The 27,650-nt window shown below is 44.2% G+C and overlaps 1 long non-coding RNA gene across 1 annotated transcript; it reads right to left on the bottom strand.

The window, feature by feature from the left end:
• Window positions 1-334: 334 nt before the first annotated feature.
• LOC126295088 (uncharacterized) lies at window positions 335-26,796 on the bottom strand. The gene is made up of 3 exons (XR_007552378.1): window positions 26,715-26,796; window positions 13,084-13,244; window positions 335-396 (listed from the first exon to the last, which is right to left on the bottom strand). It is a non-coding gene; the product is annotated as an uncharacterized LOC126295088 (long non-coding RNA).
• Window positions 26,797-27,650: the final 854 nt, after the last annotated feature.

Raw genomic sequence — 27,650 nt, 5'->3', positions numbered from 1 at the left:
TAGCAAATGCGAGAAAAGAAAGATGCAGGCCATTTTCTTAAATCTCTAACCATTCCGATCTTAGCCTACCTGTACCATAGCCCCAGAAGGCTCACAGAAGTAGAGGTTGGTTCAGAATTCTTCCAGAACTGGAGAGCTCTAGATAGCTACAGTATGAAGCAGGTAAACTGGGAAACACTCTCCCAGAACTGACGAGGTCGTGTGTGTCATTTTCTCATTCCCTGTACGTATAATACAGTTTATAAGAGGACGAAAAAACTCCACTTACCATACGTTCGAATGCGAGGGGAAGCAACAGCTGTGAGGCGTGCGTCGCACCGAGTGAGAGCAGCTGCGCCAATTCCCGCCAGTAGCTGGAGAAGCGTTCCCGGAAAATAGCCGCCTGGGCCTGCAGTTCTGCACAAGACGGGAGACGACGCGCTGATGAACAAGCCAGTCGATCAGACTTCTGTAGGAAGCACAGCTTTCACTTTCTGCCCCCACAAAGTGTATGGAGGTAGCATTTACCTTTAGAAACTAGATCAATATGCAATTTCAGTAATCGTATGAGCTACGTGGACACCTTGACCGGACGTTACAAAGCTCATATTCCAGCGACAAGTTTAAAGAGCACATCAAGCAAAGAGAGAGGAGTACCACCACCTAACGTAGATAGAGTAATAAAAATTAACCTAAGGGTAGAAGTATCAAAATATCTGAAGAAGTGGAATTATACAACTACTTCAAAAATCACCCACACGGCTTGCCCAACGAGAAGACAGATTTAAGAAATAAGAGATCTTGAAATAAATTCTAGCCAGTTTTATGTGTTAATAATAGAAAGTAACATTAATGAGGATGTATAGTTTGGCTGTTTGACTTTGACCTACTGACAAGCATAGGACGTAACGATTTGCACAGGATCGTATCTATGCTGGTTTTATAATATGAGTAGTCTTTACGACGTTTCCCGTGAGTTGTATGATATGTATAGAAATGAGGAAGAATTATGTCCACTCATACAGGTTTTTATAATTAGAGTGTATTTATTTTAACAGAAGTAATAGATCTTAATAATTCAGTAAAAAAATGAGTAAGGTGTTTTGCAAGTGTAGCTGAAAAAGCCATTCTCGGCCTAAACGTTCTAAGGACCATGGAAATGTATGACTACATTTGTACTGGTACACTATCTTACATATTAACATTACATTTTGGAATTACATGGCGATACACATAATGTTCTGTATTTTGTGACAAGTATCCCATCACATGTTTTTATCTCACTTTTTGTACTCCTTTTTCTTTTTATTTGTCCAGTGGATCAATTCATGTACGAAAGTTGTTTTGAAGGCGATTTATGCCTTTGTGATGTTAATTTGGTAAAAGGATACACATGTAAAATTATGTATATGATTATTACTGCCATGTTTTTATGAGCAGCCTAGCTACTGTAAGCCTTTGACGATGGATACCATATGTACTATTACGCACCATCACAATAAAGAAATGTCTTCTCTTATTTCTTTACATCAAATGCTTGTATCGTAAACAGAATACCAAATTTTGTTAACAAATATTAACACGATATTTAGATACTGTGATATAAAACGTTTACTGTGGCATGTACAATCGCTGCTAAGAGCAAAGAAGAAACGACATGTGAATATGTTGCCTACCAACTGCCTCAGTTGTCATATAAACAACATGAACAGTGATTTGAGGGGATTCATTTTAGTGATGTTAACATCAGTAACAATAAATTTGCCTTATGCCAATGCTATGATCCTTGAGCTCATCTAATGTTGATGTACACTCGGAGTTAGGGGACTCAACATACAGAGACAACAGTGAGATATACACACGTCAGAAGATTCGTAAATTTTCACACCTCCAGAGGCCCAATGCAAGTGATGTACAGTTTTTAGCATTTGTTGTAATATGAGTGCATCATGTATGGGATGATAGTGGCGTTCTATACGTGCCGTCTGTCCTTCACTTTTCGGTTATTGCTGTATACCTGTATAAAGGGCATAGGATCGAAAATGTAGTCGTGAAAACGAATAGTGTTACAGTTAATGGCAGATACGACGTCTTTAAGAAAAAAACTGCTTTTTTATGCCTGTGCCAGATTTTTCGCATTTCGTTCTTATACGAGCCTATTTTCAGTACAAAAAAGACATTGCTGCAGATGGAGAATGATGTGTGTACATGATGTTTGTTCTGTTCCTCACGCTATTTGAATTCCTCAGTGCAATTCGCAAAAGACAAAGTAGAAGAACCGTGCGTTTTCATGACTTTGTAAAAAAAAAAAAAAAACGAATCTTCGGCATGAGTGACTTCAGAGCAGCGTACCGACACATTACATTGGCATGTGGCTGTAGGTCAACGACTGCAGAATGTATAGCCACGGGTTGGGGTGGAGACAACAGAGTGCTGAAAAGTTCACCAGCCATCACAGACAGACCGATGTAACCTGGGTTGAGATCTGTGGCTACCACTGACACCACACCACAAGCAGCATAGTGTAGGGTCAGAGTCGGCTGTGGTGTTCAGCGGCGGGAATCAGTTTATCCTGTGGCGGTCACGTCGACGCTGCTTTGTCCTCTGTTGGCCTCGTCGACTTCACGGAAAGCCGCGGTCGTCGAGATGCCTACCTCCTCAGCATACAGAAACAAACAGGGGTTAGGAAGACTCGCGATCAAATCATGTGGAAGGCATATGAATGAGTTCTTAGGAATTTCGAAAACTGTTCAGAAATTTTGGAACCAAATTATTATTAAAACTGGTTCTCCAGATAAACAGTGTCTCTTGAAAATATCATTCACATAGTTTTGTATGTTCAACGACACATAAGTGCGAGGACATCCGCACAATTACCTGAAGAGCTCTCACGCTCAAGTTGCTGACCAGAATATGTATATAAGAGGAAAAGTAGATTGAGGAAGTGCTAGATGACCATCAATTTGGTTTTAGGAAAGATAAAGGCATCAGCGTAGGACTTCTCAGTTGGCGATTGATGATTAAAGCGAGACTTAAGGAAAATCTAGGCATGTCCGTAGGATTTGTAGTCAGATAAATATTGTACAATAATTTAAAATGTTGCAGGATTTCCGAAACTTTAAGGAAAATGGGTGTAACCTCTAGGAAAAGAAGGGTTACGTACAATTTGTACATCAAACAAGAGGAAAAAATAGGAAGACCAATAACAAACAGATTAGGTTAGGAAAGGTAAAAGACATACATCTAATCGCCCTTAGGATTCAATCTGTATATCGAAGAAGCAATGACGGAATGGGGTTCAGAAATGGAATTAAAATTCGTGTTGAAAGTTTATCAGTGACAGGAATAGCTGATGTCATTGCTGTTCTCAATGGAAGTCAGAGGTAACACTAGGAGATGTTGAGTAGAATAAACAATCTAATGGGTAGACTCTATCAATTAAGACTAAACCATAGAAAGATTAAATTATGAGGTCTAGGTCAGAATTGTAGGCGAGGATCAAGACGAACTGAAAGAATTCTGCTACCTTCAGGACAAAGTAGCCGGCTGAAGTGGCCGTGCGGTTCTAGGCCCAGCAGTCTGGAACAGCGAGACTGCTACGTTCGCAGGTTGGAATCCTGCCTTGGGCATGGATGTGTGTGATGTCCTTATGTTAGTTAGGTTTAACTAGTTCTACGTTCTAGGGGTCTAATGACCTCAGAAGTTGAGTCCAATAGTGCTCAGAGCCATTTTAACCAAGGACAAACTCATAATGGAAAAATGAAAGATAACATAAAAATTAGAGACGAACATTCAAAGAGGATGTTCATGGCCAAACGAAGTCAACTAACATCAACTGTCAGTTTTGTAACAACGAAATCAAACAATAATTGATAAAATTATTTAATAGGATAGATAAAACAATCTACTCACGAAGCAGCGTCAGAACACACACAGAAACTGTTGTGATTGGCAAGCTTTCGGAGCCAGTGGCTCCTTCTGCAGGTAAAAGGGTTGAACGGAAGGAAGAAGGGTTAAGGAAAAGGACTGGACAGGTCTAGGAAAAGGGGGAAAGGGGTAGATTTTGGGAAAGTCACCCAGAACCGTAGGTCAGAGGTGACTTACAGTACAAGATGAGAAGGAATGTTGGGGACCGCATCTAGGGAGCTTAAAGGTGGAAGGTAGGGTAATATACAAGACAGAGACTACTGCTAAAACGTTGATCTCGAGTTAACAAGAGTGTGTCCTCCTACAATAGCCCTGTAACCGGCAAAACATATTCTATTAAAGGTAGAGCCAGATGCGAAAAGATACAAGTCATATACCAGCTACTACGTAAACACTGTTTAGCCTTCTACATTGACACGACTACCATCAGATTATCAATTAGGACGAATGGGCATAGGCTGAGGGTATACACTGGTAACTCACAATATCCTGCTGCAGAGTATGCTCTAGAACATGACATTCGTCACACCGGCGCCTGTTTCACCACCAGGATTCCTTCTCCCAGACACTAGTTTCTCAGGACTCCGTAGGTGAGAACTAACTCTACAACATGTCCTTGGTTCTCGCCACCCAGCTTCTTATCACTGTAACTACTCTTTGCTTTACTCTGTTTCAGTTTCCTGCATCTTTCATTGTCTTTCCCATGAATTTTTGACCGCCTCATCCCACCTCTGTTATGTACAATGTACTTACCTTCTCACAATAACTTGTGATCAATGTTATAGCAGTAATCTCTGTCGTGTATATCACCTTGCCTTCCACCATTAGCCTCTTGGGTTTTCACATCTCGTCTGATGCAGTCCCCAACATTTAGTCTTCCCTACTCATCTCGTACAGTAAGTCTCCCCTGGCCCACAGTTATTGGTGACTTTCCCAAAATCTACCCCTTTTCCAAGACCAGTCCAGTCCTTATCCTTCACTCTTCTTCCTTCCCTTTCAACCCTTCTACCTTAAGAAGGAGGCACTGGCCCGAAAGCTTACCAATCACAGCAGTCTTTTATATGTGTGTCTTGCTGCTGCTGCGTGAGTAGTTTTTTTATCTATCCAAGCAAATGTCGGGTTCTGTTTGAGGACGAGTAACTAAGAGTGTAAGTTTGGAGCACAGTATTCTATGAAAGTGAAACACGGGCAGTGGGAAAACTGGGACAGAAGAGAATCTAAGCATTTGAAATGTGGTGCTAGAGACGAATGTCGAACATTTGATGGACTGATAAGAGAAGAAATGATGAGGTTCTCAGCAGAATCGGTGAAGAATGGAACATACTGAACACTTTGGTAGGAAGATGGGAGAGCATTTTGTTCTTGTTCATGTAGCCTTTTTGTTTCCTCTCGGTTCTTGTATGTATTGAATGGGTCCTGTAGCCACCATTCATTAGTCTGGTAGCTCATTTTCATTAGCATTTCTCGTTATTTTCCTTGTTTATCTTTACTCATAACTCTCATAGTGGCGTGATTCAATGAATGTGGTTGTGTGTCACGCTGCCATACGGTGGCATAGTCTGCTGCAGAAAGTCTGCGATGGTGATACAGATTCAGCAGCAATTGTACAGAATAGCGAAGTCTCGAAGTGCTCAAGTAGGCAAAGAGGTTTGCGCTACTGCTGAGAAATCCACCTGCGTTAGGTTGGTGGCGGAAATGGTATCCTTGGGTTTTCTGGGCCACACGGAGCGTGGAGGAGGCTGGAGATGAAAAAGGGAGGCAGTCTGCCGCCTGTACCAGAAGCGTCCACAGCTGTGCTCCAGTCGAAGAAGGGTGAGTTAGACTGACCGCGTGGCGCGTTCTTACTTGGCGAGGGGAGAGCTCTTAGCTTTTGGTCTCGCTTTCCAACTCTGAAAGTTTGCTTTGCTTTGCCTTGTCGCAGCAAGGAATGCAAAACTTTGGCACATTTTTCTGTTAGTAAATTTCTATAGCCGACTTGGATCCACCGGAAGAGTGCCACACAAAGGTGTCGATAAGAAGTGAGCACTCGATCCTGTATGAATGTCTGTTTTTTCTCTGCCTCGTGATGACTGGGTTAATTAGGTTTAAGTAGTTCTAAGTTCTAGGGGACTGATGACCATAGATGTTAAGTCCCATAGTGCTCAGAGCCATTTCAACCATTTTGTGTGCTTGCCTTCAGCTGTGCCTGTATAAGTTTTCATTTTTCTAAATATTAATAGCTTTGTCTTCTCGTAAATTTTCGCCCATGGGGAGCCAACCACATGGTTGAACATTAGAGTTTCTTGGGCTACCGTCACCACCAACTCTCCGATCTCGTGTTTGTTTTAGAGAATGTTAACTGTTCATGACTGTGTGATGTGATATTGTTGCAAGTTGGCCACGATACCTAGAAACTGCGTCCTCTCAAACCACGTGGGCAGGCGGGTGTACCGCGAAACGTGTACTGCTTCACGAGTTATTGCGATCAGTTGTCAAGCATCGGCAGTTGTATGAATGATTCAAGCCAATGATTTTAGATGTAGATTATAACGGTGTATGTATCGATGCTTTTCGTTAATGTTTTAGGATTTAATGTTATCAGAAATTATGTACATGCCTCACATCCATATCTTAGGAATAAATGATTTTATACACAATTTTCTCTTGCATTCCGAGGATACGTTTTTGCATCTAAGCCACCCACCTGGTAGCTTTCCTGTTAGCACATCCAACGCGTTTCCTTACGCACGGGTCCAGTGATTTGTTTTAAAACAATTTATTTTAAAACAAATTCTTTACATTAAGTCTTACTTTCAGGCGTGTTGCTGGGAGCTGATCTTCTGCACAGTGTTCATGGATGTGCTATTTTATTTTAAAACGTTGATTCTCGTGGACAGTGCACGATAGATACTATTAATTGCATCGCATTCCCTATGAGCGATATCACGACGTACGTATTTTTATGTGTTTTTGGTCTGTGATCAAATTAATTTATTTTCCTACTAGGCCAAACCTTCGATTAGTTGTATGGTTAGAGTCGGTGGCGACCCTAATCTTCTCACGTTAATTTCACAATCAATAAGCATTTCCATTCCCAATAATAACGTAATAACACGTAGTAACAGGTTACCTTATAGTATCACCCGTCTTTCTTTGCAACATACTCGTATTTTTCTCAATATTTCGAAACTCGTGCAGAATTTTACATTTCCGGATGCTTTTTGCAGGTCTACAGGGCCTATGAATGTGGCAATTTTATTTTCCAAGTTTTGTTTCTCTCATCACTTACAAAGCCCTCTCCTGCTACTAGCCTTCTGACAGTTAAAATGATGGTCATCTATCATATCCTCTATTACCTTTTCCATTCCTCTGTATATATTGTTCCTGTCGACAAATTCCATAAATGAGGTGTTATGCTAGTTCTGCTATAGGGGCCTGCGAGTATCTGCTCATCTTCATGGTTGGGTGTAATGGTATACCACCATTCTCATATACACTCCTGGAAATTGAAATAAGAACACCGTGAATTCATTGTCCCAGGAAGGGGAAACTTTATTGACACATTCCTGGGGTCAGATACATCACATGATCACACTGACAGAACCACACGCACATAGACACAGCCAACAGAGCATGCACAATGTCGGCACTAGTACAGTGTATATCCACCTTTCGCAGCAATGCAGGCTGCTATTCTCCCATGGAGACGGGATCGTAGAGATGCTGGATGTAGTCCTGTGGAACGGCTTGCCATGCCATTTCCAACTGGCGCCTCAGTTGGACCAGCGTTCGTGCTGGACATGCAGACCGCGTGAGACGACGCTTCATCCAGTCCCAAACATGCTCAAAGGGGGACAGATCCGGAGATCTTGCTGGCCAGGGAAGTTGACTTACACCTTATAGAGCACGTTGGGTGGCACAGGATACATGCGGACGTGCATTGTCCTGTTGGAGCAGCAAGTTCCCTTGCCGGTCTAGGAATGGTAGAACGATGGGTTCGATGACGGTTTGGATGTACCGTGCACTATTCAGAGTCCCCTCGACGATCACCAGAGGTGTACGGCCAGTGTAGGAGATCGCTCCCCACACCATGATGCCGGGTGTTGGCCCTGTGTGCCTCGGTCGTATGCAGTCCTGATTGTGGCGCTCACCTGCACGGCGCCAAACACGCATACGACCATCATTGGCACCAAGGCAGAAGTGACTCTCATCGCTGAAGACGACACCTCTCCATTCGTCCCTCCATTCACGCCTGTCGTGACACCACTGGAGACGGGCTGCACGATGTTTGGGGGTGAGCGGAAGACGGCCTAACGGTGTGCGGGACCGTAGCCCAGCTTCATGGAGACGGTTGCGAATGGTCCTCACCGATACCCCAAGAGCAACAGTGTCCCTAATTTGCTGGGAAGTGCCGGTGCGGTCCCCTACGGCACTGCGTAGGATCCTACGGTCTTGGCGTGCATCCGTGCGCCGCTGCGGTCCGGTCCCAGGTCGACGGGCACGTGCACCTTCCGCCAACCACTGGCGACAACATCGATGTACTGTGGAGACCTCACGCCCCACGTGTTGAGCAATTCGGCGGTACGTCCACCCGACCTTCCGTATGCCCACTATACGCCCTCGCACAAAGTCCGTCAACTACACATACGGTTCACGTCCACGCTGTCGCGGCATGCTACCAGTGTTAAAGACTGCGATGGAGCTCCGTATGCCACGGCAAAATGGTTGACACTGACGGCGGCGGTGCACAAATGCTGCGCAGCTAGCGCCATTCGACGGCCAACACCGCGGTTCCTGGTGTGTCCGCTGTGCCGTGCGTGTGATCATTGCTTGTACAGCTCTCTCGCAGCGTCCGGAGCAAGTATGGTGGGTCTGACACACCGGTGTCAATGTGTTCTTTTTTCCATTTCCAGGAGTGTATTCTAGGAACCAACTTCAATAATTCTTGGTTGACACTTTCGCCAATGATTTCGGAAATTCAGAAGGTATGTTACCTATCGCTTCTCCCTTCTACATCTACATCTACATCCATACTCCGCAAGCCACCTGGCGGTGTGTGGCGGAGGGTACCCTGAGTACCTCTATCGGTTCTCCCTTCTATTCCAGTCTCGTATTGTACGTGGAAAGAAGGATTGTCGGTATGCTTCTGTGTGGGCTCTAATCTCTCTGATATTATCCTCATGGTCTCTTTGCGAGATATACGTAGGAGGGAGCAATATACTGCTTGACTCTTCGGTGAAAGTATGTTCTCGAAACTTTAACAAAAGCCCGTACCGAGCTACTGAGCGTCTCTCCTGCAGAGTCTTCCACTCGAGTTTATCTATCATCTCCGTAACGCTTTCGCGATTACTAAATGATCCTGTATCGAAGCGCGCTGCTCTCCGTTGGATCTTCTCTATCTCTTCTATCAACTCTATCTGGTTCGGATCCCACACTGCTGAGCAGTATTCGAGCAGTGGGCGAACAAGCGTACTGTAACCTACTTCCTTTGTCGTCGGATTGCACTTCCTTAGGATTCTTCCAAGGCTGTGTTAAGCTCTGGCTCTTATGTGGGATCTCCAGTGTCTTCCGTTGTGATTCTCATTTCTTCTTCTGTCAAGTCATCAGACGAGTCCTTCCCCTCGTAGACGGCTTCAGTTCACTCTCTCCACGTACCCGCACCCTCCTCTGCATTTGACAGTGGAATTCTCATTGCACTCTGAAAGCTGATGTCCTCACTTTTAAAGTTGTTCTTCTGAGTATTCTGTACATGTTCTTTTGAATATTCTGTACACTGAATAAATCTTTCAGACAACCATTTCTTATTCTGTGTCTTCACATTTTGCAACAGTCACTTCGCATTGGTTTCCCATCTACCCTTACTTACTTCGTGCCCAAGTGAATTATACAGCTGTATCCCTGTGTTCCTCCGAACGTTTTTGTATCTTCTACATTTGCTGATCAATTGCTGTGTTTTTTCTGTTTCCCAATGTTTCTTTTCCGTTAGCTCCTTATATCTATCTTTGTTTGTCCAATTTCTATGATGCCCTTTTTATTGGTGTCCATTCCTGTTCAAATGAACTGCCTGTGTGGTATTCATCCGCGTAATATCTGCAGCCCACGAGAAATTTAAGTGCATTTCGTGATTGCTTTTGCACTTTAGTGTCCCACTTCTTTCCGCGTTATGTTTTTCCAGACCATTCTCTTAAACTTGAATCCACTCTTCATCGAAATTCAACTGACATCTGAGCTTATATCTGGCCCTAGGTGTGCCACACAATCGAAGAGCACGATTGAGAAAACGATAGATTTCGACTTCTAGACATAGATAACCGGACAATTCTTCCCATAAATACGGAAGTACGAGTATTAACGAGGGCCTCAACAGGGCGTAATCCCACATGGAACTTTCATGTGTCTCGATTCTTTTCGAAGCATACCTCCCGTGGAAAAGCGAGAGATTTCGGTAGCTACAGACGGTTGAAAGATAAAACAAACAGCGACAGAGGGAGAGAGAAAGGGACTCCCCTCTCTTGCACTCCGCTCCAAGGCCAAACTTCGTGTGCAATCACGACTGTTTGTACTGAAGCCCTAATGTTATGTAATTGGAGTTTTGATATTTTTATCATTATGTAATTTGGTAAAAGAAAGGCGAACAAACATGTAAAAGTAATCCATCTACAGTTTAAAACAGTTGCTGCAAAAATCGATGTTTTACACTGTTTTACATCTAAGTCAACTTAAAGATGCAGAGCGACAATTTTTGTAGTATGTGTATTCCGATATAAAGCATAACATGTGGAATAGTATGAAACCCCACACATTAATTTCTGCCATCAGTGATAATACCTGCTACAGTTGCAAAATTGTACATCAGCAGTTGATTTTATCACTGGGGATGTGTATCAGCAGTTGTCCCATCAAGAGAAACGTGTGTTCTTATGTGTCTCCATTGTTGTTGTTGTTACTGTTAGTATAGGTAGTAGAAATTATCACTACCGCGTGCTGCTCGTGTACTTCACATGTCATAATGTTGACTTACTGAGATGTCAGGTTATATGTAAGAGAGTGCGCTAATGCCTTAAGTTTATCAGGTGGAATAAACGCATAAAGAAGTAAATAAATGTGCACTTTAGACTATTTCTAAGGGCACGGGCTCTGTCGTTTCTTGCGACTCTTAGTGTCTGTTCTGCTGGTGTTGGCATCGTATAGTGGATCCCCGTATGCTCTGTAGCGTATGGCATTAAAGGTCTAAAAATTTCGTAAAAGTTACAGTACCATCAAGCAATGTCACTTTTATCGCAACGGCAATGAACGAGAGTCTTAAAACGTCACGTGTCAGAGATCTGTGCTGAAGTTTAGTGAGCGAGCAGTCTAGATCGCATCACATCGCATAGTGACTTTTTAATCCGGACCTCTCCGCCACCTCCATGCTGAGTATCCTGGACACGCTCCCAAGACAGCAGCCGTGTTCACAGAGCCGCGCGGACACGCTCCTAGCTGGACGACCACTCAGCCCACATGGCCACTGAGCCATCCGGTCTGAGCCTCACAGGAAATGTCTGTGGACAGCGGCGGTCTCACCGTCCCTGAGACCTGCCGGCTCTGCGGGACTTGTTGAGTGACGTCAGCTGACCACGACGCAACTGGAGAGACTCGTGGACTCTCTTTGTCGGGCCCTTGTCGAGGCTAGAGGCGGTGTGCTCTACTGCTGTGTTATCATGATCTCTCCTTATCTGACATAGAATGAAATCTGTCCTCAGCCATCTTGTTTATTACTTGTAACCCTCCACATAAACGTAACTAAGTGAACCTTCTTTTGTAAGGAGAAAAATTTGCACTTGCAAGATCTCAACCCTAGATACCCAACACCTGTCCTCTCTTAAAATACATGGCCACACTTAAGATAATACTCATTTTAGGCGTCTTGAATGCAGAGTTTTTAGAGTTCTGTAGGTGCAGGTTGCCTGCCGCTGGCTCCGCCCCACAGCAGCTGCCTGATGCGCGAGTGGAGAGTACTGTGCAGCGGGGTGACGTCCAGAGCCCTCATACCCGCTTCACGTCGCAAGTGTGGGAAGACGTGTGTGGAGCCGGTCACGTCTGCCCCACGTGTTTCGAAACTTTGTTCTTCAAGCTGAACACACGTTATTTAACGTGAAAAACTGGTAAGCAATATGGGCAGATAGTATTTCAATGCCATGCGCATATATGGTCGACATTGTTTAGCAATATTTTAGGACATATTCTGCAGCAGTTTTTTATAAAACATACACACACACACACACACACACACAGAGAGAGAGATCTCAGTCACGCACAGAGGCAAGGTGAATTCTGACAATATTACCTCTTCAAAGCAAGCTTCCTAAACAGTCAGTTCGTGATTTTACATCTCTGTCGCATTGTGCCAATGAAGTTGTTTGAAGAAAATGATTGTGGTGAAAGGTATCGTCATCATTGTCACCGCCATCCTCTCATAAAGAATAGTCTAACGTCAATCAATGATTCTTCTCTCCATTTAACGGGTCTTCTCTATGACTGCCGCTACTAAATCGCAAGGTACAAACAGTAGCACAAAGAAACGCTCATAGAGTTTCTTTTGGCTCGTGTAAGAGCTGGTCGAATAGCCACATACAACGACGCTTACCGGTCACAACTGCCGCGAGCTCTGACGTTTAAACGTGGCAGTTTGACCGTCACTGCATACTGCTCCTGGTGGTGCCACACTGTCGCTTGTCGGTTCACCGGCACTATAAACACGAACCTCCTACTCACTGTGCCGTACAGTAGTTCGAGCTCCGACAATGGGCGACCGCAGCGGAGCGTGCCAGAAGCAAGTGGTACACGGGCGTTAAAAAGCTATGTGGTGAGAAGGTGTTACCTGCGTACAGTCATAATCACGGTCCAAATCCCCGCGCAACATAGACAGCTGGGGCTCACACCTTGCAAGTTTGCGTCTCGTATATGAGACCAGGTTGGCGCCCTTCTCTTGTTAGGTGCAATCGGTTGTGATTAGATAACTGTTTCTTTTCTCCAGTGTGATTATTATTTAGTTCTTATGTCTTTATTTCTATGCATTTTAAATAGGACATAATTTTCAAATGCGGTGCAACTCCATCACCATGTGTTGATTAACTTCGACGAGAGTTTTTATAGAAAATCTAAATGAGCACATTACGCTATATTTAACAAAAACAAACTTCCCAGTAATATACTCACCAGGTTTATCCACAAACTGAACAGGACGCCACCACGCACAATTCACCATGCCGACCGTGGCTCTTGTGATTTGTCGAACAGCATGCACTGACTGGGACAGGATATGATGCCTCAGATCATCTGTTTGCAGCGTTGTCATGTTCCATTTCATGTTGTTCAACCTTTCAAAATAAAATGGAGTCAGCTTATGTGACAGATGATATTCTGAAACTTGACTGTATTTTGTAGACTAGAATAGTGAAACCTAAACTCAACTTGCCCTACTCCAGCTCTTACGTTTCCCATTGATAGAGGTCGCCAGCCCATTAGAGACGAATCGAGGTGTCAGACAGGAATTGTTGCGTACATTACGGCTCGTATGGGAGTCTGCTAACATATTCTGGACAATTGATCATTTCTGATGAAATACAAGAATTCACATACAAGCAAGCAGCCAGAAATATGACTGGACAAGCCTTCAAAGGCATGGAGTGGGCACTCCCCCACAACATGGCTCACCGTCTGCACCTTGGCGCCATAATCATGAGCAGCGCTTCCACTATAATACCCCGTTTTCAAGAGGTTGCCATGTCTCTCTTGTGCCATTTGGATGAGGCTGAATCTTGGTCTTTCATGACAAGAAAGACCATACTGCGCTACCTTACTCAGTTGGACTGAATATTTATTGCACTCTGTCTTAGGAATTAGTACAGTGGCATCCTTGATTGTGAGATTATCAGAGACAAAATTTGACATAACATGCAACCCCTAAGTGGGGGCTGTTGTAGCAATGTCATTAATAGTCAACATGGCTCCTTACGTCTTAACTGCATGAGTGCCATTCTCCCATGCTTTAGCACAATACGCGACAGCTCAGCAACAAAGAAAAATTGCAGCATTGTTTTGTTTGTCTACATTTGCTCCACAGGTTTTTGCAGGAATGTAGTGCAGTTGATTTAGAATAGAAGCAAACGACTTTTACAGGTCCGCGCAGTGGTGCATAAATGACAGTGACAGGAAGAGGAGACACCAAGGTAATTAAGGAAGTAGCTGCAGGAAATTTTGGTCCTATCCAGGGGCCTCTGTATCATGGAGGTAGAACCCTGTGGGCTCAGTTCCGCTTGTGATTCGCTGGAGTCTCTATTTGTAAAAGTACCCCCTCTGTTTGGTGTCAACACGGAGGATCGTCGTCACAGTCAGTAAGTAGCCATTTTCACTCAATGAATTTGGTCTCTAGGCGACCTCTACGAACAACAATAAAAAAACAACCTGGGACCTTGTAGTGCGAAGATATTGGCTAAGGGGACACGTGAAACGGAACGTGAATCAGTGGACTGGGCTTGTGTTCACCGGCGAGTACAGGTTTCGAATGTCGATTGGGGATCGTCGTACAGGGCTGTGTAGGTGACCAGGCACTGTTGCAGGTCACTATCCATGGGTTGTGCTGTGGGGCGGGACGGTCGTATTTTGCCTGCTGTTATGGTAACATCAACAGTAGCAGAAAACAGTATAACGGGAGTAGGATTCTTTAGGAAGTTAGAGCAGAGAGTGTGTTCCAGTGAACTGTTCAGCGATACAGTTACGCTTATCGCAATCGACAGCAAACCAACACCGACAACGATAGATCGGATAGTACATGCCGACGTCGGAAGCTTAAGATGGCAGAAAAAGTATATGAAAGTATTGAAAGGGTAATACAGTACGTAACGGGCGATGAAACGTCAATACATATGAGAGACAGGAATGCAGTTGTAGGGGTAAAAGTGGAAGAAATGGTTACTGGATAATGTGGGGTTGCGTTAGGGAATGAGAGAGAAGAAAGAATAACTCAGTTCTGTAATAAATTTCGGCTAGTAATAGCGAATACTCTTAATCACAAGAGGAGGATGTATAATTGGAAAAGGCTGGGTGATATGGGTAACTACAGTTAGATTACATCATGGTCCGACAGAAATTCCAAAAAGGATATAGTGGATTGTAAGGCATACGCAGGTGCAGATATAGACTCATATCACAATGTAGTAATGATAAACACTACGTTGAAGTTTAAGAGATAAGTCAGAAAGAATCGATACGCAAATGTGTCAGATACAGAAGTACTAAGGAATGACGAGATACTCTTGGAGATCTGCAAGGCTATGGGTACAGCAACAAGGAATAATCCAGTAGGCAGCCCACTTGAAAAGGAATGGTTATCTCTGAAAAGGACAATATTAAAAGTTGGAAAGAAAAACATTGGTACAAAGAAAGTAACTGCAAAGAAACTATGTGAATTAAAATAAATAACTGAAGTATTTCTTTTATTACCCGTGAAGAAAGAAGGAAGTTCAAAAATGTTCAGGGAAATTCAGGAGTACAGAAATGCTAGTCACTGAGAGATGAAATAGACAGGATGTGTAGGAAAGCTAAGACGACATGGCTGCCTGAAGAATGTGCAAAAATCGAAAAAGATATGATTGTTGGAAAGACTGAGCCAGCGCATAAGAAAGTCGAAGCAATCTTGAGTGAAATTGTTAGCAAAGGGTGGTAATATTAAGAGTGCAGTGGGAATTTAACCGTCAAAAAAGGAGGAGGAGGTGGATATATGGAATGAGTACATTGAAGGCCTCCATGAGGAGGGAAGATTTGTCTGATGTGATAGAAGAAGAAAGAAGAGTCGATTTAGAAGAGATAGGAGATCCAGTAATAGAATCAGAATTTAAAAGAGCTTTGGAGGACTTAAGATCAAATAAGGCACAAGGAGTAGATAACTTTCCATCAGGATGTCTAAAATCGTTGGGGGAACTGGCGGCAAAGCGACTATTCATGTTGGTGTGTAAAATGTATGAGTCCGCCGACATACCATCTAGCTTTCGGAAAAATATCATCTACACAATTCCTAAGACTGCAAGAGCTGACAAGTGCGACAATTATCGAACAGTCTGCTTAACAGCTTATGCATGTAAATTGCTGACAAGAATAATATATTTGGAGAACGGAAAAGAAAATTGAGGATGAGTTAAATGACTATCAATTTGTCCTTGGGAAAGGTAAATGCAACAGAGAGGCAATTCCGACGTTGCTGTCCGTGACAGAAGCAAGACTAAAGAACAATAAAGTTACGTTTATAGGATTTGTCGACCTCAAAAAGATGTTGAGCAATGTGAAATGGCGCAAAGTGTGAGAAATTCTGAGACAAACAGGGGTAAGCTGTAGAGAGAGACAGGTAATACACAATATGTACAAAAGCCAAGAGGGAACAATAAGAGTGGATGACCTAGAATGAAGTGCTCGGATTAAAAAGGATGTAGGCAGGGATGTAGTGTTTCGCTCGTATTTTCAGTACGTACATGATGGAAATACAAGAAAGGTTCTGGAGTGGGATTAAAATTCAAGTTGAAAGGGCATGAGTGATACGATTCGCTGATGACATTGCTATCCTAAAAGTGAAAGTGAAGAATAATTACATGATGGGCTGAATGGAATGGACAGTCTAAATGAGTACAAAATATGGGTTGAGAAAAAAAACGAAGAAATACGAAAGGAGTTGGAAGTAGCAGAAATGAGAACAGAGATGAACATAACATCAGGATTAATTCTCACGAAGTATATCAAATTAAGGAATTCTACTACCTAGGCAGCAAAATAACAAATGACAGATAGAGCAAGGAGGACAGCGAAAGCAGATTAGCACCGGCGAAAAAAAGCATTCCTGACCAAGAGAAGTCTATTAGCATCAAAGATGGACCTTAATTTTACGAAGAATTTTCTGAGAATGTACGTTTTGGAGCAGAACCTTGAATGGTAGTGAAACATGGTCCGTGGGAAAACCGGAAAAGAAGAGAAATCAAAGCATTTGAGATGATGTACTACAGGCGAATGCTGAAAATTAAGTCAACTTACAAAGTATAGAATGAGGAGGTTCTGCGCAGAATGGAAGAGGAAAGGAATATGTGGAAGGGACACGATGATAGGACATCTGCTAAGACATCACGGAATGAATTCCATGGTAAAAAATTGGAGAGTACATCCAGCAAATAACTGAGGAGTTAGGTCGCAAGTGCTGCTCTCAGGTAAAGAGGTTGGCATAGGAGGGGAATTTGTAGTGGACCACATCGAACAAATAAGAAGACATACGACTCAACAAAAAAAAAAACATAAATAAATAAAAAAATGAAAAAAAATAAAGAAATGGAAACGTCTCTAACGTTTCGCCTCCAAATGCTGGAGACATCTTCAGAGGCTAAAAAGGCTCAGGCAGCAGATTGAAACTCCTATAAACTCTTGTATTAAAACCTGTGGTCTAGAATAGTCGTGTTCCGGCACTCGGCCAGTGCACATCGCGCGGTGACGGGCGGTAGCGCGGGCCAGTGTTTACGTCGCGAGCAGTGCTGAGGTGGAGAGCTGAGCAGCGTGTGCGAGCGCTGTTAACGTTTGTTTCTGTATAACTGTTGTAAATAAGATGTCGACAATTAACAGAGCGAACAGCGTTCAGTGTGTTTTCGATCGCGCTGCCTTGCGACCGACGGCGTTTGAAATTCATGAGTCTATCTTTGAGGATTTGAAATTGCCTGAAGATATAGTCGACACATTCCAGTTGGACTTCGTGCAGTACTCGTTATTTATCAAATTTATTTCGAGTGACACTTACGACAAATTCGCTGATGAGCATGTTGGTATGAGACCATTCCGTCATAATGATGGCAGTATTAGTAATGTCCAAATCGTGCCTTCGGGATACGGAGTAAGAACCGTCAGGGTATTTAATGTGCCACCTGAGTGCCCTAATGATCTGATTGCACGTTCTCTGTCACTGTACGGCGCTGTTTTGTCAGTTACAAATGAAAAATGGTCGAGTGCCTATCGCTACCAAGTTAACAGCGGGGTGCGCAGTGTACGTGTAGATTTGAAAAAGTATATACCTTCGTATGTTGCCATTGGCGGCTGTCGTGCACAGGTAACTTACATTGGTCAACCCCCTACCTGTTCGATCTGCCATTCGACTGAACATCTGCGGATGAACTGTACACGTAGACGTCCATTTCAACTTCCACGGGAACGTCCTGCAGACGGTACTGAAAAGCTAGTACCACTATTGAGTGAGGTGGTCGCGGGGACTGTACCACCACCCCGGCAGCCGGAACATGTCAGCGAGGCGGAGATGCCAGTTCAGGTGGAATGCACTGCCAAAGACATTCGCGGTACGACGGACGTCGATTCGGCACCGTCATCCTCACCGGGGCAGTTACCGCTGGATACCAACGATGCGCCAGCCACCTCTGAAACTAAGCCGTGTGAGATACAGGAGCGGGTGCAGACCAGTTTGCCTGAACCACCCCTATCGGTAGAGACTGTAGCAGGCACGAAGAAAGGCCGCCGAAGGAGGAGCAAAGGGAATAGTAGCAAAGAGGAAAAGTCGAATGATTTAGGACCCGTACACATGTCAGAAAGTGGCAGCGAGACTGAACCTCAATCTTCTTGCTCCGTGCGCTGTGAGAACACCGCGAGGCAAGAACGCATTCGTGAACAAACCAAACACCTGAAGGCACTACTGAGCGCTGAAAGGGATCAGAGCACCGTAACGGCCAAGAGGAAGAGCGAGCAGAGCAGCGAGCAGCTGCAGCAGCGCTCCCGCAGGAACTCGCTGACGTCAGTCGCAGCCCCGCGTTGTGGCCAGGCGGATGCGACCACGTTGTCAGACTCAGCCGGCGGTGGCGGGCAGGGCGGCGCGCGCACCGCGCAGCACCCCGACAGCAATGAGCCGTGGTGGCAGCAGAACGAGGAGATGCAGCAGTAGCTGCTCTCGCGCATGGCCATCGCGCTGCGATCTTCCCCTCCCTGGCCCGTTATTGGTTTTGACATTTCGTTCGTACTCCAAACGTTACCAACGTGTTTGGTTCAAAGGCGGAGAGAAGGACGATGCGAAACTCAGAGCTCATTATCCTCTGAACCATCATGGGTGACAGCCAAACCTACAACATTACCACACTTAACGTCAATAGAATTCAAAGTGCGGTGAAACTCCGTTCGCTAAATGATTTCTTGTATGGTACCAGCGCTGACATTGCCCTCCTACAGGAGGTAGTCACAGCCTTAGAAGTGCCCGGTTACGTTCTTATTGATAACATCAATCTTCAGGATGCTGTAGGCACTGCCATCCTTCTGCGCGACGGTATACCCTTTACGGATGTGCAGCGGCTGCCCAGTGGTCGTGGCATTTCTCTTCGAGTGAATGGTGTGCAGATTGTTAACGTGTACGCCCCCTCAGGTAGCACTCATAAGAGAGATCGTTCAAAGTTTTATAAAACCGAGGTTCCCATTCTTCTTAGCGGTTATCGTGAACATCTCATCCTTGGTGGGGACTTCAATTGTGTGCTCAATGACAGAGACCAAACTCCTAACACGAACAGATGTATCGAACTTGAACATTTAATTCATGGCATGCGTCTTCACGATACATGGGAACAACTGCACGGTGAACGGGTAGCGTACACCTTCGCAACCAGTCATTCTGCCAGTCGGCTGGATAGGATCTATGTATCCGAGGCCCTCCAGCGACACACTGTGAACTGTGACATAGCTCCTGTCAATATCTCCGACCATTGTGCATATCAGTGTTACCTCAACCTACACCGCCAGCAAATTTACCGCGGGAAGGGCTGCTGGAAATTGAATGTCAGCCTTCTGCAGGATGCCCAACTTGAAGAGGAGGTGAACTTAACGTGGCAACAGCTCCAGCGGCACCGACGTCGTTACGCTAGCGTTCTACAGTGGTGGATTCAGTGTGCTAAGCCTAAATTACGCCTGACCGTCATGAGCTACGCCCGACAAAAAAGCTTTTGTCAGAAACAGACTATTGAATTTTATTATCGCTGTTTGAGAGAACTGTACAATCGCACTAACAATCCTTCTCGAGACATCGACGTAAAGATCAAACGATATAAAGCGAAAATCACGGCGATACAACGCCAACGAAGGCATGGCATCATCGTGCGAGCCCACCCTAAGGACGTTGCCGCCGAAGAACGGGCCTCTCTGTATCACATTCTGTGAACGACGAAACGGTGTAAAGCCATGTTGATTGAAGCCGTCGTTGATCACGCTGAGAATGCCATCACGAAGCAACGTGACATCATCTCGCACGTCTACGACTATTATAGTCAACTTTACAAGAAGCAACTCGTTGATGAACACTCGTGCGAGGATTTTCTTAGGACCTTGAGCTGTCGCTTGTCACAACAGGATAAAGCAAATTTGGAATCTGTTTTCACACAGGACGAAATCCGACTGGCGGTTCACAGTGGAAAGAAAGGGAAATCACCAGGACCTGATGGTCTCAGCGCTGAGTTTTACCAGCGATACTGGAACGTCCTCGGTCCGACACTCCTCGAGATAGCGAATGAACTCTGGCACCTGGAAGTCATACCCAAGGCATTTACGGAAGGTATCATCCTGCCCTTACCGAAAAAAGGGAACAGCAGGAAGGTCGAAAACATGGGACCTATCACACGCCTGAATGCCGACTTCAAAATAATCACCAGATCGATTAAGCAAAGGATGCAAACCGTTATGTACAAGGTTTTAGGCAGTTACCAGTACAGTGCAGTGCAAGGTCGAAGTGCAATCTCAGCTGCCTGCGATTTGAGGGACATCATCTGTTCATATGCTGAAACTAAAGGACAGGGCGCTCTCATCTTTCTAGATTTTGAGAAGGCTTATGACCGTGTACGTCATGATTTCCTCTTTCAAAGCATGAAGAAACTAGGATTTGGACCTCATCTCATAGAATTAATTCGCAAACTTACTACAAACGCCTCTTCACGGATTCTCATTAATGGCCATTTTACAAAAGAAGTTTCCATCGAGCAGTCCATCCGCCAAGGATGTCCTCTCTCAATGATTTTGTACGCCATTGCAGTAGAGCCGCTCCTGAACAACTTAGTGCATAGCGAAATCGGGCTTAGTGTCGAGTCTGTCACTATCCCATGCATTGCATATGCTGACGATATATGCGTAACTGTGTCATCATCGCAACAACTTCTGTCAGCAGCAACTCTTCTACAAACATTCACGTTTCTTTCAGGAGCAATACTCAATAGAACTAAAACCACAGTTTTGCAAATCGGTGGCGGTATCGGCGACATATCCCATGTTACCTGGTGCAAGGAAAAGGATTCTCACACAACACTCGGTGTTACTTTTGAAGCCAAACCAGACAATTTCCTGACGAAGAACTGGTCACACATGCTTCATAAATTACGTGCTGCTTTGATGCTTCACTCCTACCGTGACTTGAACATACTACAGAAAGTTAAGACCATCGAGATCGCCATTACGAGGAAGATGAATTATTTGGCGCAAATTCTTCCAATCTCCGACCACCTAGCCAAGAGTATACAACAAGCGTTATGTTGGTTTATTTTTAGGGGGCATATTTTCAAAGTTCAGTTGGATACCTTAACCTTACCTTCATCCAAAGGTGGCCTTAACTTCATTAAAGTACACAAAAAATGTGTCACCCTGCTCCTAAATCGCATCAGGAAGGAGTTTCGTAACCGGAGGACCAGTCTCATCAGAAACCTTATTCAGCGGTGGAAACCTCATAGCTTGGACCCACCCGCTAATATCGCCGGCATTCCACTTTCTTACCGACATGTGCGACTATACTACATGGAAATGAGCTACATTCGACACGACATCGTCGATACAGGAAGCCTGACGAACAGGAAGCTTTACGACCTTCTCATGACAACAAACCACAGGAATCGTCTGAAGAAAAATATCCACATACATATTGGAGTATAATATGGTGGAATGTGCACAACGATATGTTACCATCACGCGTCATAGCAGACTGGTATCTCACAGTCAACGATAAAGTAGCAACGAATGAAAAGCTACATAAAATAGGCCTTCAACCAACGCCCAACTGTGACGCATGCGGAAGAGTCGATACGCTCCTTCATAGGTTCACTTGCGGACATGCAGAAGAAATTACAACATTTCTTCGTCAACGATTGTCAGTGATAGACCGTACGACGCCCAGTGGTGTAGAACTTTTAGAGATCACTCAGCCACAAAAACTGAGGTATCCACGAGCAAAAAACAACGCCACAACGTGGATCATGGGCCACACAGCATCGTTTATTATGCAGAATAGGCATGCTACTTTTCTAGACTATTATTCTTACATAGAAATTGAACACTTTAACATAAGCCAACATTGTGACTACAGGAGGATATTTGGAAATACGCTGAAAATCATAATTAACGGTTAAATGCTTCAAATACGATATTTGGATAGTAGAGGTTGCCAGTTGCCTGTATGTATGAATCCTATTTGCTTCCTGGGACTTTATTTCTTGCCGGAATTTTAAGATACTATTCAGATGCTCACCAATGCAGAAGGCATTTTTTTTCCTTCCCATTTTCCTCTCAACATTTTCCTTCTCTCGCAGAGCAGCGGAGCAACTTTCCTTTCGACAATGATGTGATAGTCTTTTGTGCACCTCAAGAAGACATTTCCTTTCTTTTCTTATATTGCGCAACGGCAGGCTAGAACTCATAAATACTATGTTCACTCTCTTTTCATTACAAATCGGAGCACATGTTTATTTTTCCCTTCCTTATTATATATATAAAAAAAAGATGGATAGTGCGTCTGCCAAGTATGCAGCAGATCCCGGGTTCGAGTCCCGGTAAAAAAAAAAAAAAAAAAGAAAAAGTGGTATAGGGGTAGCGAAAAAAAAAGTGGACTAGGGGTAGCGCCTTTGATCCATAATCAAAAACGTCTTCGGTCCCGGGTTCGATCCCCGCCACTGGCTAAATTTTGATAAATAATCAGCATTGGCTGCAGAAGACTTCCGGCATAAGAAGTCAGCCCATTCTGCCAACGGCCTTGTCAAAGAGGGCGGAGGAGCGGATGTTCAGGGCAATCTCGTGTCCTACGGGTTGGAAATTGCCCCTAAAGGTAGAAGAATCAGCAGTGATCAACGACATGAGGATGCAGAAGGCAATGGAAACCACTGCATTAAAGACAAGTTACGTGTATCCACAGGACATGTGGCCTGTAGTTGAGGAAGTGTCATGATGATCTCTCCATTGGCAAAAGATTCCGCAATATTCCCCCACTCGGTTCTCCGGGAGAGGACTGCCAAGGGGGAGGTTACCATGAGAAAAATATTGATTAATCAACGAAAGGATAATGTTCTACGAGTCGGGGCGTGGAATGTCAGAAGCTTGAACGTGGTAGGGAAACTAGAAATTCTGAAAAGGGAAATGCAAAGGCTCAATCTAGATACAGTAGGGGTCAGTGAAGTTAATTGGAAGGAAGACAAGGATTTCTGATCAGATGAGTATCGGGTAATATCAACAGCAGCAGAAAATGGTACAACAGGTGTAGGATTCGTTATAAATAGGAAGGTAGGGAAGAGAGTGTGTTACTGTGAACAGTTCAGTGACCGGGTTGTTCTAATCAGAATCGTCAGCAGACCAACACCAGCAACGACAGTTCAGGTATACATACTGACATCGCAAGCTGAAGATGAACAGATAGAGAAAGTGTATGAGGATATTGAAAGGGTAATGCAGTATGTAAAGGGGGACGAAAATGTAATAGTCATGGGTGACTGGAATGAAGTTGTAGGGGAAGGAGTAGAAGAAAAGGTAACAGGAGAATATGGGCTTGGCACAAGGAATGAAAGAGGAGAAAGACTAATTGAGTTCTGTAACAAGTTTCAGCTAGTAATAGCGAATACACTGTTCAAGAATCACAACAGGAGGAGGTATACTTGGAAAAGGCCGAGAGATACGGGAAGATTTCAATTAGATTACATCATGGTCAGGCAGAGATTCCGAAATCAGATACTGGATTGTAAGGCGTACCCAGGAGCAGATATAGACTCAGATCACAATATAGTAGTGGTGAAGAGAAGGCTGAAGTTCAAGACATTAGTCAGGAAGAATCAATACTCAAAGAAGTGGGATACGGAAGTTCTAAGGAATGACGAGATACGTCTGAAGTTCTCTAACGCTATAGATAAAGCAATAACGAATAGCGCAGTAGGCAGTACAGTTGAAGAGGAATGGACGTCTCTAAAAAGGGACATCACAGAAGTTGGGAAGGAAAACATAGGTACAAAGAAGGTAGCTGCGAAGAAACAATGGGCAACAGAAGAAATACTTCAGTTGATTGATGAAAGGAGGAAGTACAAACATGTTCCGTGAAAATCAGGAATACAGAAATACAAGTAGCTGAGGAATGAAATAAATAGGAAGTGCCGGAAAGCTAAGACGAAATGGCTGCAGGAAAAATGTGAAGACATCGAAAAAGATATGATTGTCGGAAGGACAGACTCAGCATACAGGAAAGTCAAAACAACCTTTGGTCACATTTAAAGCAACGGTGGTAACATTAAGAGTGCAACGGGAATTACACTGTTAAATGCAGAGGAGATGGCAGATAGGTGGAAAGAATACATTGAAAGCCGCTATGAGGGTCAAGATTTGTCTGATGTGATAGAAGGAGAAATAGGGGTCGATTTAGAAGAGATAGGGGATCCAGTATTAGACTCGGTATTTAAAAGAGCTTTGGAGGACTTACGGTCAAATAAGGCAGAAGGGAGAGATAACATTCCATCAGAATTTCTAAAGTCATTAGGGGAAGTGACAACAAAACGACTGTTCAGATTGGTGTGTATAATATATGAGTCTGGCGACATACCATCTGACTTTCGGAAAAGCATCATCCACACAATTCCGAAGACGGCAAGAGCATCGAAGCTGCTTACAAGAATAATATACAGAAGAATGGAAGAGGAAATTGAGAATGCGCTAGGTGACGATCAGGCACGAGAGAGGCAATTCTGACGTTACGGCTAACAATGGAAGCTAGGCTAAAGAAAAATCAAGACACGTTCATAGGATTTGTCGACCTGGAAAAAGCGTTCGACAATATAGAATGGTGCAAGCTGTTCAAGATTCTGAAAAAAGTAGGGGTAAGCTATGGGGAGAGACGGATCATATACAATATGTACAACAACCAAGAGGGAATAATAAGAGTGGACAATCAAGAACGAAGTGCTCGTATTAAGAAGGGAGTAAGACAAGGCTGTAGCCTTTCGCCCCTATACTTCAATCTGAACATCGAGGAAGCAATGTTGGAAGTAAAAGAGAGGTTCAGCAGTGGAATTAAAGTACAAGGTGAAAGGATATCAATGGTACGATTCGCTGATGACATTGCTAAGTGAAGAAGAATTAAGTGATCTGCTGAACGGAATGAACAGTCTAATGAGTACACGGTATGGTTTGAGAGTAAATCGGAGAAAGACGAAGGTAATGAGAAGTAGTAGAAATGAGAACAGCGAGAAACTTAACATCAGGATTGATGGTCATGAAGTCAATGAAGTTAAGGAATTCTGCTACCTAGGCAGTAAAATAAACAATGACGGACAGAGCAACGAGGACATCAAAAGCAGACTCGCTATGGCAAAAGAGGCATTTCTGGCCAAGAGAAGTCTACTAATATCAAATACCGGCCTTAATTTGTGGAAGAAATTTCTAAAGGATGTACGTCTGGAGTACAGCATTGTATGGTAGTGAAACAAGGACTGTGGGAAAACCGGAACAGAAGAGAATCGAAGCATTTGAGATGTGGTACTATAGAAGAATGTTGAAAATTAGGTGGACTGATAAGGTAAGGAATGAGGAGGTTCTACACAGAATCGGAAAGGACAGGAATATGTGGAAAACGCTGATAAGGAGAAGGGACAGGATGGTAGGACATCTGCTAAGACATGAGGGAATGACTTCCATGGTACTAGAGGGAGCTGTAGAGGGCCAAAACTGTAGAGGAAGACAGAGATTGTAATACACCAAGCAAGTAATTGAGGATGTAGGTTGCAAGTGCTACTCTGAGATGAAGAGGTTAGCACAGGAAAGGAATTCGTGGCGGGCCGCATCAAACCAGTCAGTAGCAAGGTAAAAATATGAGTAAACATCTGACGTGCCACTGGTTGGCTGTACGATTCCTATGGCTTCCATAATTTCACTGTTGCTGACGTCTGCCATGTTAGAGATTTTAATTACATATATACATCAGATGTTGTATAGTATTACTGTAATCTGGTGGTGCAGGGTGTTAATCCTATTATTGCTTCTTTCGAAAAGTAATTAATTTAGCCACTTGCAGAGTTTATTGTTCAATTTTGAACTAATTTACAACTAACAACGATATCGAGCTACAGCTGTTGTCATCTCAAACGACGCTGTACTTTTATTGATTTTTGATAATACGGTTGGAAAATAGGTTTATAATTTCAGTTTCAGTAAGGCAAGCAGTCTCGATCAAAAGCTTTTATTGTTAGTTACCGCTTTCAGTATTTCACTGTCATCATCAGATGATTTACTGTCTGCTGTAGCGATATGCAGGGACAGAGAGCGGAGACAGACGTATGCCACGAGGCACAATCCATTGACTGCTAGGTGGAAAGTGTCAACAGAAGAGGCGGTGGCAGAGGGTATTAGCGCGCTTCCTCTTTGGGTCTCACAAATTGTCCTTATTGGCAGATAGTTAGTATCGCAAAAGAGGAAAAGCAGGTGACTTCATTGAGAATAAAATTAAGGAAAGAATTAGCTGTACGGTTAGTAGTCATGGCTTCCAGTGACCTACATACCTCGGTACACAGTGATAGTCGATACAGTCGGCAGCGACCCGGCAGTCAAGCTCCTCGACGAGTTCCCAGATTTCGCCCCCAGTGAGGCGGCGGAGCTGCGCCAGGGCGCCGGCGCACCCCTCTCCCTCCTGCGCTCCACGCGGAGGTGGCGACGGCAGTCCGGTGTCCCTGAGGCGGTCTGCCAGGCGCTGCGCAGCTAAGACCGCGGGGGGCGGCTGCTCCCGGCTGGCACACTTTACCAACTTCGGTGACCAATCTGCAATACCCCCTTCACTCACCTCGAGGTCTGGACTCTGACTCACGAGCTTCCATGGACACCTCATATGCACATCAGTACTAGCAGCTACTGAAAGTGAAACTGTAAGAGAGAAACAGCCAACGATAATCGACACGGCGTGAGGTGTGCTGCACACTTTTGTAAGCAAACGGTCAGCAAGTCAGCTGACTGTCAGCATGGCGGCAGTTACTGCGGCTCCCCTTCACGATGAAGCGGGAAGAGCTGCGCCGACACTACAACACTGGACACTGTGCCGTCATTCCGTATGAGCCGAAGTTCTGACTGCAGCATCGGTGTGGACGATCCGTAGATCGAGGCCCTGAGCTGAGCGGAGAATTCCACGTTGCATTCTCGCCCAACTCATGGGGAGCCACATGGTATACAATACGTAATTGGTTACACTGATCGCAGCTGTTACATTTCTAAATCCTTGAGACAGCTCGCTTGCGATATTTTCGACATCCTTTCAACAAAATAATTTAACGTCGCATGTCATCCATGCTGTTCTGCCCCAGGTTGACAGAGCTAGCACCGCTACCACAGGAACGTGCGACGTACCTGGCTAGGCGCAGACAGTAATATTTAAGTGAAAATCACACTTGTCGTTAACTTGTTTGATTGGCAAGATTGGGAATAAGACATTTGGACCCGCAGTCATA

Source organism: Schistocerca gregaria, chromosome 11 (genome assembly GCF_023897955.1).
Source record: "Schistocerca gregaria isolate iqSchGreg1 chromosome 11, iqSchGreg1.2, whole genome shotgun sequence".
Lineage (NCBI taxonomy): Eukaryota > Metazoa > Arthropoda > Insecta > Orthoptera > Acrididae > Schistocerca > Schistocerca gregaria.
Note: the sequence above shows the minus strand (reverse complement) of the source record. Positions and strands in the feature narration are given on the sequence as shown.